Genomic DNA, 12,982 nt, shown 5'->3' on the forward strand with positions numbered 1-12,982 from the left:
GACAGAAGACAGACATGACAGGAGCAACATGTGCAACAGGAGACCTTGTGGCAGCAACAATTAAACAAATTCCTTGCCTAGGATTATCTTTCTAACATATTCCTTAGTAAAATGTATTTTAGAAATTCTGTTTTAGGTATTGGGGAAAATAGTTGCTGCCATGGAAATAGTGACAGTTTACTTGAGGCCATTTTCCACTGGCCCTTTAGTAGCCCCAATATCTTTGAAACTGATGAAGCACACAATTTATCTTCAAGCTAGGAGCCTCACTACATAGGCAGAATTTAATACCTGTACTGTATTTATTTTTATAGCTATCAAATTAAGAACCAACTCCAGGAAGTATTAGTGTATTTAGTGTGGTTGCTTTGCTAGAACTGTCAAGCAATTTGTGCACCAATTTGAGATATTCTAGCACAGATTAAATTATGATTTTACTAAGAAAAAGTAACAGCAAAGGGGAAATTAAGACATCGCATGGGAGTTTGAACTGGATGACCTCCAATATTCCTTTCAAGTCTACAATTCTATCAAGAGTATACCAAAGAACTTTGCCCATTATTAATTTTTCTTGTATATTCTAATAAAGCACTCTGAATGTATTATATAAAGGGCTACCAAACCTTTATTCTGATGTTTTAAAATTATTTTTAATTGTATATGATTGTTGTAAAAATTACCTGGTTTACAATTCATGTGGGTGGAAAGCATTGATGATAGCAGTAACTCAATCATTATAATGAGTAATTAGAACACCTTTATTTCTATCTTATTCCTCCCTACTTTCTGAGTTCTGTTCATTCAATCAGAAAGCATAAACCAACTTTGGGACTATTATTAGTTTTAGTACATAACTCTTCTTTTTGAAGACTTCTTCTTGTTATTAGCATTCATTTTTTGTCATGTTGATAACAAAATTTATACTTTATATGATTCATTGATTTAAAAAATGACTACTAGTCATTTTGTACTACATTTCTTTTCTTGACTTATTATTTATTCTATATGTCTTTGAGAATTTATACCTAGAAAAGTTATGAGAGTAGCATATTCACAACTCCCTTGCTGATCTAATAATAGCTTTCTGTTTGTCTTCACACATGAAATGATTATTAATGCAGAGAAATCTGAAGCCATCTAAGTTTGGTTCTTTTTCAGGTAAGGTGTTGCTTTTCCTTACTGCCTGAATGCCTATGGGATTTAAAAATTTATCTTTCAAATTAAATATTTTACAGGAGTTTGTTTACTTGTGAGATTTGTTTAGTCAATATTTCTTCCTCAACAAGATGAACCCCACTACTTTTAAAATTTCAGCCAAATTTATTGTCAGGTGTTCAGAGGAGATATCAGGGGAAATATTCAGGATAAAGTGAATTATAGGAGAATAAGGGCATTGTTTGCTTAGAATGTTTTATGGGTCTTTCTGCAATTAGCAAGTATAGTAATTGCATATCTCCAAGTAATATATGGCACATAAACCACACCCCATATCAGGGCAATGGAAACTTATGGAAATGTGATAATATTTTCTATTTCAAATTTAATTTGGAAATACGTTAAGAACAGAAAGTTGAATGGTTTGATTATTTAATAATGCTTAAAATGCATAGAATTAAAAAGTGGCATCAAAATGACTATCAAAATGTCATATTCTCTTACTAGTCTTGTGTCATGTTAACTTAGAAATTCAAAAATATAAAAAAATACTGAGATACTAGGACAGTAATTTGATAATCTAGTACATAATTCATGTAAGATTTAATTCCTCTTTACAGATGATATTGAAACTAATTATTCACTCTATCATTTTCAGGAAAAATACAAAATTCTCATTGTTTAAAGATACCTAGAATTCCTCAGATTTGCGATAATTTCAGAAACACAAGATATGGTTCTGATGAAATATACACTTTTAATGTAGTCAATAGCCTCCACAAGATGGATACTCACATCCACTTCATAGTATTTGGATCCAGAAGATTGGTATGAAAAGTATTTGAGCCATCTGTGGTAGCAGTAAAAAATAAATATCTCTAATATTCATGGAAGGAAGTATCAAACATGGAGTGTGGTCTTAACGTTTATACTAATTAGTGGGCTCTTCAATAGGAAACAGAACTGGAGAAACTAACCTAATTAGCAAACAAAGAAAAAATGGATTAAAGAAATATGCCAAATTGTGGTCATAGATTCTGCAAGAGTGGCTCATTATTAAACTACAATTATGATACTGACGACTACAGCAAAGTTATAGATTAAATCATAAAGAATGTAAGTCTTTTCTATTGACCTATGTGAATGAGGATCATATCATTCAAAAAATATGCAGCTCGCATTATAAATATTAAGAGGTGTTGGCAACAGGAAATTTTATAAATTTTACTTGGTTTATTACTGGTTATTTTGCTTTATTTTTTCAGAAAAAAATAACACATGGAGTTAAATCAGCTGAACTTAAGAAATAACTGAAGAACAACAGTGCATGGAGGTTTCAAAAGTGAGGAATTGAGAGGTGAACAGAGTCAGCACTGCACAGGAATGATTTGGAGATGCACAGCTGAAAACAGATGCTAAAGGTGGTTTTAAAGTAGACATTCTTATTTTTAAAAATTGTGGGTGGTTCATCATTTAGGGCTCCAAGAAAGTTTTTTTTTTTTATTCTTTAATTAAAGACAATGTAAATGAAGATGGCAGTGTATGGAGGTGTGGAATTTCATTTGTCATCTAGGGAAGCAAGTATAGAGCCAGGGAGTGTATGGGACAGCTGTTTGGGGGACTTCTGTGACCAGACACATCTCATCCACCAGTGTGGAATTAGTGGAAGGGGTAAGATCACAGTGCAGAATAGTAAGTAAAGTTCCTCAAATTGTGGTGGCTGCCACCCCTCCCCCAATATCATGGAAGGCTGATTTGGAGTCACTTACCTGTAGGATAGAGAGGCAGTCTCTACTAGGAGCAAGAGAAGGTAGTGCAATCAAGCTCTAACTGCAGATTAAACTAACAAATTTGTATTGCTGATTATAAGCTCTGAGCAGAAATAAACCTGGAGAAATAATAGAAGGCACCTGGAGCTCTCTTCACTGCTGAGAGAAGGGGAAGCTGACAGAAAAATTAAAACAGAGGCATTTGGAGTTGGCTGACTGTAGAATATAAGAAGAGGGCTGTAACCCAAGAAAAGGGACACACAGAGTCAAGAACCAACTCCAGCTCTTGATTGGCAAATGGGGAGCAGGTGAATATCTCTAAAAATGATTTTTTCTTAACCTTTTAGCATAAAGAAAGCAGCAGGCTTTTTCAGTTGTCAGCAATGCCCCAGGAAAGGGTGGAGTTAAAGAATATCTAAGTGACAAGGAAGTCAGGTAGAGGAGATAATACCCTGAAGTATATATCTTCCCCAAGAAAGGGTGGCAGGGTCCAGCACAAGTGGAAGTTCTCATTCAGAGAATTCAGACCTCAGGGGATGGAAGACAGAAACAATTTAATCACACTGTATCTCTCAGCCTCAGTCTCAACCAAGCCCCAGGCAGGGACAGGGTTTGCTGACAATTAAAGGCACTCTATCACTGTACACCAGTGGGGAGCTGCAAGTTGACAAGCACCACCTGCTGTGCAGGATAGATAAAGTAAAGAATCAAGAGGCTTCACAGAAAATACTGCTACCCTGCTGGGTCTCATCCCCATGGAACCTTGATACTGATTACACACTGTCCCTGAATCCTGGGCCTGTCCTGTTTGGGAAAATCAGATTAGGGTCAATCCTAACTGAGTAGACCCTACGCAAAAATATAACTCCATAAATTTGGGGCAAGATTCAGAAAAAGAAGAGCTGATAAATTCAGATCAGTTAAACATAAGCTATGCTAGAGGTCAAGAATATTTTGAACTGAATGTCAAAGAACAGATAGAGGACAAAACCAGGCAACAAGAAAATCTTAGTTACAAGAGAAAATGACATCTAGAATAAATAAACCAAGGAAAACAGATTCTGAGACATCATCAAAAATCACTAATCGTACCAGAAGGCAGGAAGATATGGCTCAGTCAAAGCAAAAAAAAATTAATGCTCCAAATGAAATACATGAGTTTAAACAACTAATTACAGATGTTCAAACAAATCTTTTAAATCAAATCAATGCATTGAAGGAAAATGTGGCAAAAGAGAAGAAAGATATAAAAAGACATTGAGTGACCTTACAGAAGACATTGAAAGCTTGAAAAAACAAATGGCAGAACCTATAGGACAGAAAGGCACAATAGAATGGATGAAAAACACAGTGGAGACAAAAAACAGCAGTTTGAAGGGGTAGAAAAAAAGGGTTAGTGAACTAGAGGACAGGACATCTGAAATTCTACACTCAAGGAGACAGGGAAAAGAATGGAAAATATTAACAGGGTGTCAGGGAATTGAATGAGAAAATGAAGTGCACATATATAAGTGTTATGGTTTTCTCAGAAGAGGAAAAGGAGGCAGAAAAATAATGGAGGAAATAATCACTGAAAATTTTTGAACTCCTATGAAAGACAAAAAAGGACAGATCCAAGAAGCTCAGCATGCCCCAAACAGAATAGGCATTAATAAGCCTACTCCAAGACACTTAGTAACCATATGGACAAATTTCAAAGACAAAGAGGGAATTCTGAAAGCAGCAAGAGAAAATAGATCCATGAAATACAATGGAAGCTTGATAAGACTATGTGTGGATTTCATGGCAGAAACTATAGGGGTCAGAAGGCAGTGGTATGACATATTTAAGACAGTGAAAGAGAAAAACTTCCAAAGAAGAATTCTATACCTGGAAAAACTGACATTCAAAGATGAGGGAGAGTTTAAAATATTTTCAGACTATTAAAAAGTTTGTGAAGAAGAGACCAGTTAGTTATACAAGAAATTCTAATGGGAGAGCTACAGGCAGGTAGGAAAATACAGGAGAGAGACGTTTGGAGAAGAGTGTACAAATGAATATTATCAGTAAGGTAAAAAGAGGAAAAATCATGAGAATTGACATATAAAATCCAATAGACAAAATAGCAGAAGAAAGTACTGTCTTTACAGTAATAACATTTAACGTTAATGGATTAAAATCCCTAACAAAAAGACATAAACTGGTAGACTGGGTTAAAAAACAGGACCTATCTTTTGCTGGTTTGGTTGTATTATGTCCCACAAAATGCCATGTTCTTTAATGAAATCTTGTGGGGGCAGATTGATTAATCTTTTTGGTTAGGGTGTGACCTCTTGATTAGATGTTTCCATGGAGATGTGACCCACCCAACTGTGGGAAATACTTTTGATTAGATTATTTCCATGGATATATGGACCCTGCCCATTCAGGGTGGGTCAGCATTTAATCACTGGTGTCCTATAAAAGAGCACACAAACAGGAGGACCTCAGAGCAGCTGACAGGGACATTTTGGAAACCACCATTGAAAGCAGATTTTGCTGACACTTTGGAGGTGCTAGCCCAAAGTTCACTCCAGAGAAGTTAAGAGAGGAAAAAATGCCCCAAGAGCAACATTTTAAAGACCACACAGGAGCTGAGAGAGGAACTGGAATACCACCTGGGTTCAGCAGATGCCAGCCATGTACCTTCCCAGCTAACAGAGTTTATCTGGACACAATTGGCCTGCCTTTGGGGAAGGTATACTCATGTTGATGCCTTAATTTGGACATTTTCATGGCCTTTGGACTGTAAATCTGTTACCAAATATATCCCCTTTATAAAAGCCAATACATTTCTGGTATTTTGCAAGGTGGCAGCATTAGCAAACCAGAACACATCTATATGCTGTCTACCAGAGACACACTTTAGACCCAAGGACAAAAATAGGATGAAAATGAAAGACTGGAAAAAGATACTTCGTGGTAATGGCAACCAGAAAACAGCCAGGGTAGCTATGTTAATATCAGATGAATTGGCCTTTAAATGTAATCCAATAAAAAGAGGCAAAGAAGGACACTGAAAGGGACAATTCATCAAAAAGACATAACAATCATAAATATTTATGAAACAAGCCCAAGTGCCCAAAATATATGAGGAAAGCATTGACAACAATGAAGGAAGTATTAGGCACCTCTACAATAATAGTTGGAGACTTCAAGACACCAACTATCATCATTGGCTAGAACATCTATAAAGATATCCAATAAAGAAACAGAATTTGAATAGGATGATTAATGAACTAGACTTTATGGTCATTTACAAAACATTGCACCCCAAAACAGCAGGATATAAATTTTTCTCAAGTGTTCATGGATCTGTCTCTGGGATTTACCAATGTTGGGTGACAAAGTAAGCCACAAGACCACAATTAGACAAAACACTTTCTCAGACAATAATGGAATGAAGTTGGAAAACAATAACAGACAGAAGGCTGGAATTTCACAATATATGGAGGCTAAACAACTCACTTTTTATTTCTGTTTTTTATATTTTTATTCAATTTTATTGAGATATATTCACATAACATATAATCATTCACAGTGTACTATCAACTGTTCACATAACCATCATAAAATTGTGCATATATCACCAAAATCAATTTTGTGAATATTTTCAATACTCCAAAAAATAAAAATAAGGATAAAATAAAAAAGAAAACCCAAAACATCCCATCCTCCCACATCAACCCTAATATTCATTTAATTTTTGTCCCCATTTTTCTACTCATTGTACATACACTGAATAAAGGTTTTCACAATCACACTGTAACTCCATGTAAGCTAAACAGTTATAAAATCAACTTCAAAAACCATGGCTACTGGGTTGCAGTCCAACAGTTTCAGGTATTTCCTTCTAGCTATTCCAATAAGCTAAAAACTACAAAGGGATAGGTATATAACATATAAGACATCTCCAGAATGACCTTTCGACTCCACCTGAAATCTCTCAGCCACTGAGATATTATTCTGTTTCATTTATCTTCTCCCTTTTGGTCAAAAAGGCTTTCTCAATCTCACAGCGCTGGGTCCAGGCCCATTCCTTGTATTCATGCCCCACATTGCCAGGTAGATTTACACCCCTGGAATTCATGTCCCATGTAGTGGGGAGGTTAGTGAGTCCACCTGGCAAAGTGGCTTCGAGAGAGAGGCCACATCTGAGCACCAAAACAGGTTCTCTGGGGTGATAGGCAAAATTTTAAGTAGACTTAGCCTGTACTTTGCAGTAACAAGCTTCATAGGGGCAAGCCCCCAAATCAAGGACTCAGCCTTATAAATTTGGAGTCCCCAATGCTTGTGATAATATTAGTAATTCCCCAGGTGGGGAAGTTTGATATTTCCATATTTTTCCCCAGTTCCTCAAGGAGGCTTTGCTAATACATTTTTATTCTCTGCCCAAATTACTCTGGGATGTTTTGGTGCATTACACTAACCAGTACAAACACACCAGATCTCACTCCCTCTTCAAAGTTCCATGTAATTATGGTGCTTGAATAAACTGATCATACAAGTTAAATTATACAGTGAGCTACAGAAAATACAGATTTTGCATCAAATACACATTTATTCCTATTGTCTCTCACAGAATTTGAAATTTTAAAACACTATCAGTATCATCCTTTACCCTGTAGTCTGATTTGCCTTAGTCCTAAACAGATCAGTTTCATTTGTATCACTAATTGAAGTCTGAAATCTTTTCCAGAGCCAAGTTCATTCCATCATATCTATGATGCATGATCAGTTTTTCAGTTTCTTTAACATTTTCTGTATGGGGTAATGCTGACATTCATAGTTGCTGAACTCTGGCTCTGAATTTCAGGTGTCACAGATACTCAAAATTCCAGGGACTGACCAGGTTATACACAAATAGCTCAGTGTCTCAGAATTCAGAAATAACCTTTACAACTCAGGAATAGATGTAAGTGCTCTAAGAGAATGCAATCTAGGAATCTTTACAATAAGCCTTTCCCTGATAGCCTATGCTCTCAGATTCAATTCTCAGAGTTTGTACATTACAGTTAACCTATATTAGTAAGGCATTATATATAATTTTTTTTTTTTTCATTTCTGGTTTATTTGACTCAACATACTGTCCTCAATATCCATTCACCTTCTTGCATACATCACAACTTCATTCCTTCTTGCAACCACTCATTATACCATTGTATGTATAAACCACAGTTCATCATTCCATTCATCATTTGATGTACACTTAGGCCACCTCCATCCATAGCAAATCATAAACAACAATCTTAAAAAACCAGTGGGTCAAGGAAAAAATTAAAAATCATTTAATATCTCTAGGTAAATGAAAATGAGAAGAGGATATATAAAAACTTATTGGATGCAGCAAAGGTAGTGCTGAGACAGGTATTTATTGCCCTAAACACCTGTATTAACAAAGAAGAAAGAGCAAAAATTGAGGATTTAACTGCCCACCTGGAGGTACTAGGGAAAGAGCAGCAAAGTAACTGCAATGCAAACAGAAGGAAATAAATAACAAAGATTAGAGCAGAAATAAATGAAATTGAGAACATGAAATCAATAGAGAGAATCAACAAAACCAGAATTTGATTCTTTGAAAAAAAAAATCAGTAAAGTAATGGACACTTAGCTAGGCTGCCAATGACGAAAGAGAGAATGGAAATAAATAAAATCAGACATGTGAGGGAAATCATAACTACTGAGGCTAAACAGATAAAGCAAATAATGAGAGGATACTGTGAGCAACTATATGCTAATAAACTACACAACTTAGATGAAATGGAAAACTTCATAGAAAAGCATGAACAACCAACATTGAATCAGGAATAAATAGAAGACCCCAGCAAAACAATCACAAGTAAAGTGACTGTATCACTCCTCAAAATACTTCCCCCAAAAACATCCAGTACCAGATGGCATCACATATGAATCCAATCTAGCATTCAAGAAAGAAGTATTACCAATCCTGCTCAAACTCAACAAAAAATATTGAAGAGGGAAAGCTACCTTACTCATTCTATGAAGTCAACGTCACCTTAAAGGCAGATGTCATCAACATGGTGAAGTAAACACCTGCTGAAAAATTCTCCCCAGATATTCAGCAAAAATGTGAGATAACCTTGACTTGTTTGGAACTCTGGAGGAGGGTATGGATGGGAGGATGACCCTACAGATGCTGAATCAAAGAAGAAGAGAGATATAAGGTAGGAGAACTCCAATCTGGCCTGGCGGGTCCCCTCCGCTCCCCCTCACTCAGTCTCATGCAGCACAAAAGGAACTCAGAACCAGCAGTTAGGATTCCTTTCACCTCCCATGAGGGACACAGACTTAAAGATGCTTACAGCAGTAAGTCAGAGTCAGCTGGCCTCTAAGAAGTAATTTAGCCCCACCCAGCCAGTAACACCTGTGTTCCAAGAGGTAATTTGGCCTCACCAGGCCAGACTCAGGCTCAGATCCAGAAGGTGAACACCTTCTGAGGAAAATTATGTTACCGAACAGCACCATCTGCTGGGAAGACTGGAAATTGGGAGGTGGGGGTTGAGGGGTGGGGGGTAGGGGAAGGGCAGGCGAGTGCGGGGGTGGAGGCAGAGGGTCCAGGTGCAGCAGCACGGTCCAGCCGTGCACTTGGAGCTGCTGCATTGCAGTGCGGCAGCCAGGCCAACCCCCCAGCCTCAGGTAGAGGCGGGGGCTGAGTGGACACTGCGGGTCAGTGACCGGGAGTCCCTGGCCAGGGGCGGCGGCGCTGGTGGTGGCACTGGAGGCTGAGACGGCGGTCCTGGTGGGAGTGGCGGCCGAGGAGGGGCGCCGGTGGCCAAGGGTTCCAGATCCAGTTCCTGGACCTGCCCTGGGAAAGAAGTATCCAGTACAGATGAGCTCACTGCAGTTACTTAATTAAAAATTTGTAAGCTGCAAAAATGGCAATGGGGCAACCAAAACCAGCTACAATTTGAATTTTTCTATTTCCAGAAAATGCTCGGACAGAAGAGATAAGTACTATTTCCACTAAGGCCAAAACTTGCTTACCGCACAGATAGTTCTGATCGGGCAACATACAAATGGCCCAAGGAAGCCACCAAATTGATTTTCAGGTTTTACATGACCTGCAACAAAAATTCCCTGAAATACCCAAAGTTGTTGTATCCAGGTGTATGTTACTGAATAACAACAACCTGGATGCCTGTTGTGCAGTTCTCCCTCAGGAGAGTACAAGGTATCTTTATGGTGAAGGAGACGTGACTTTTTCAGATGAATCTGGAATTTCTGGTCTATGCACTCACATGACTTCTCTCAACTTAGACTTGTAGTCACAGAATGTTTACCACCATGGAAGAGAAGGGAATAGAATGAATGGAAGGTGAACTCTAAGGCACAGCATCAGTGATGGACAGCTTCAAGGTGGCCAGTCCAATAATGAAGTATTTCATCAGGAGCCACAGACAGCACCAGCTCAAATTCCTCAAGGCTTTAATGTTTTTGGAATGTCTAGTCCATCTGGTGCTTCAACCTCAGTACCACATCTTGGATTTTACTTAGGCAGCAAGAGAACATATAACCTTTCTCAACAAACCCAGATTTGATCCCATTATGGTAACTTTAGCCCCAATATCCAGACTGGTTGTAATACTCCTACATCTTTGCACATCCATGGTATAACTCCACCTGTACTGAACACCCACAGGGAAATATTCTATCTATATTAGGCCTTACATTATGATTCCTAGTGGTATAGCTTGATAGACACAACAATATTCTGGCTGGGTATCAGTTTAATCCCATGAACCCTCACCAAGTCTATCAACCTCTATAACCTGGTCCCTGGAATACCTATCCTACATCTAACCTTCTGCCACATACCTCAAACCAGCAGCCCACTCAGCAAGGCCACCAGACCTCCCATGTCTACATGCCCATCAGCTCACCTACTACTCCACAGCCACCAACAATCCATCCACCTGGAAGTTCACAGTCTTCTGCCCATGGCCAATATAACATTCAGAATATTTCAACAGGACCTCAGAAAAACCAGATTGAAATTAAACTTGAACCCCCACAAAGAAACAATTCTTCAAAATTGTGTTCTTCCCAGACTCGAACCTCCAGCAGTTCCTCTTTGGTCAACAGTCAGAACTTAAATAGAAATCAGCCCACTGTTTATATAGCTGCCAGGCCCCCAAGTTCCAAAGAGGTCATGTCCTGTAGTCAACCTAATGTGGGAAAATAGCCTGAGCTGGGAATGCGTCCTTGACTTCCCTAGCACCCGCATTGTTGATACAAGAAGCATGCAAGTCTTGGATGGTCTGTCATTGACTTCCCTGTTTTGCTAACTTCCCTATCTTGCTTTCCCTAGTCTGTTAGTAACTCCCCTATTTTCTGTGAGAAAGTGAAGCTAATAAATATGCTGTGGAGCAAGCAGAGGTGCTCTTTGTCTTCAAGGCTCTGAGCCCCCTGCTCCCAGAACTTTATATTTTGTGTCCGTGCTTCATTCCTGCGCCACCCCTGTCAGCAATAACCTAAGGTCTATATTTCAGCTAATGCCACCACAGGAGATGACCAGGTCATGTGGAATCAGCTCACACTCTTCATATCCACTAACACTGGAGCATCTGTCACCTCCAGAAACATGTCTGGGCAAGTGAGCATGGCCCTGCCTTTATTCAGCCCCCCCTCAAAAGACAGGCAGTGGGTGCCAACTCTGTGACTTCCCCATGTGTGGTGGTCATGCAGCCCAATGCAAAGTACACTTTCAAGGTTACAGTTTCTCCCAACAAACCCCCAGCAGTCTCTCCAGGTGTCGTGTCCCCTACCTTTGAAATCACATATCTTCTAAACCATCCTGATCATTATGTAGAAACAGAGAGCATTCAGCACTTCACAGACCCTGCTTTAGCACATGTGGATAAAATAAGTGACACGTGGAAACACTATGGGATGTAATGACACTGCCTATACACAAGCTTTGTTGGTACTCCAGAAGGCCAGAATGGAGCAACTTCAAAGAGAACTTGAGATTCTAAAGAAAAAATTGGATGAACTAAAATCTGAGGTCAATGAAATGGAGAATAATCTAACTTGAAGATGCCTTGAAAGATTGAATTCCATATCCCAGATACCTTCCCTCAAAGAAATGCTGCAGTTGAGAAGTTGTAATAGACAACTCCAGATTGACAGTGACTGCTTAACCAAAGAAATTGGTATTTTCAAGCCTGAGGACACATTTTAATCCCAGCGCTATTCATAATTATTATGGTGATATTGGATTTGTAGGTCCTGTGCCACCAAAACCCAAAGATCAAAGGTCCACCATCAAAATGCCAAAGAATCAAGACACAGAAGATAATGAGGGAGCTCAGTGGAATTGTACTGCCTGTACTTCTTTGAGCCATCCAGCCTTAATCCACTGTGAACAATGTGAGGTGCCAAGGCATTTCTGAGCCAGAGGCCCTAGATCTTCTCTAAAACTGCATCTAAAGTTCAAGAAATGAGTCTGTCATCAGGGGAACAGTTTCACTTCTCCACAGGATTTTGCTAAATTGAAGGTGTGACAATATGTTGTTGTGCTAATGCGAAATGCCAGCCCCCAGAGCTTAGAATACCTCAGGATCCTGCCATAGGCATTGAAATCCATCATGTAAAAGGCCATCAGCTGAAGGGGTCAGCACCTGCTGCCTGGCCGTGTACAGTGTTGCTAGTGTCCTGTCTTGGATAATTTTCAACATCCTAGTGCTTGGGGGCTCCCAGTACCCTTCACCCCTCATGTCACTACTGGATTTTGGCAGGAGGAATGAATAGAGCAATGGATTTTTTTTATTTTTAAAGCTTTCAGTGAAACATTACATATACAAAGAAAAGGAACAAGTCATATCTAAAAAGTTTGCTGTCACATAGTGCCCATGAATAGGGGAAGAACTTCACAAATCTGTGGTACTCTTGGCCTTGTCTTTATCTTCCCTGAAGGCATCTCCACTCTGTGAAGCCTGTAGAGTCTCAAGATGAAAAAGAAAGCAGCACGCATTGTCTGCACAAACATGCAGTGAAATACCCCAAAGCTTTTCTTACTG

At 38.9% G+C, this 12,982-nt stretch overlaps 1 pseudogene; it reads left to right on the plus strand.

The window, feature by feature from the left end:
• The first annotated feature begins 9,760 nt into the window (after positions 1–9,760).
• LOC119523748 lies at positions 9,761–12,355 on the plus strand (annotated as a pseudogene).
• The last annotated feature ends 627 nt before the right edge of the window (positions 12,356–12,982 follow it).

The sequence above is a fragment of the Choloepus didactylus genome, chromosome X (genome assembly GCF_015220235.1).
Source record: "Choloepus didactylus isolate mChoDid1 chromosome X, mChoDid1.pri, whole genome shotgun sequence".
NCBI lineage: Eukaryota > Metazoa > Chordata > Mammalia > Pilosa > Megalonychidae > Choloepus > Choloepus didactylus.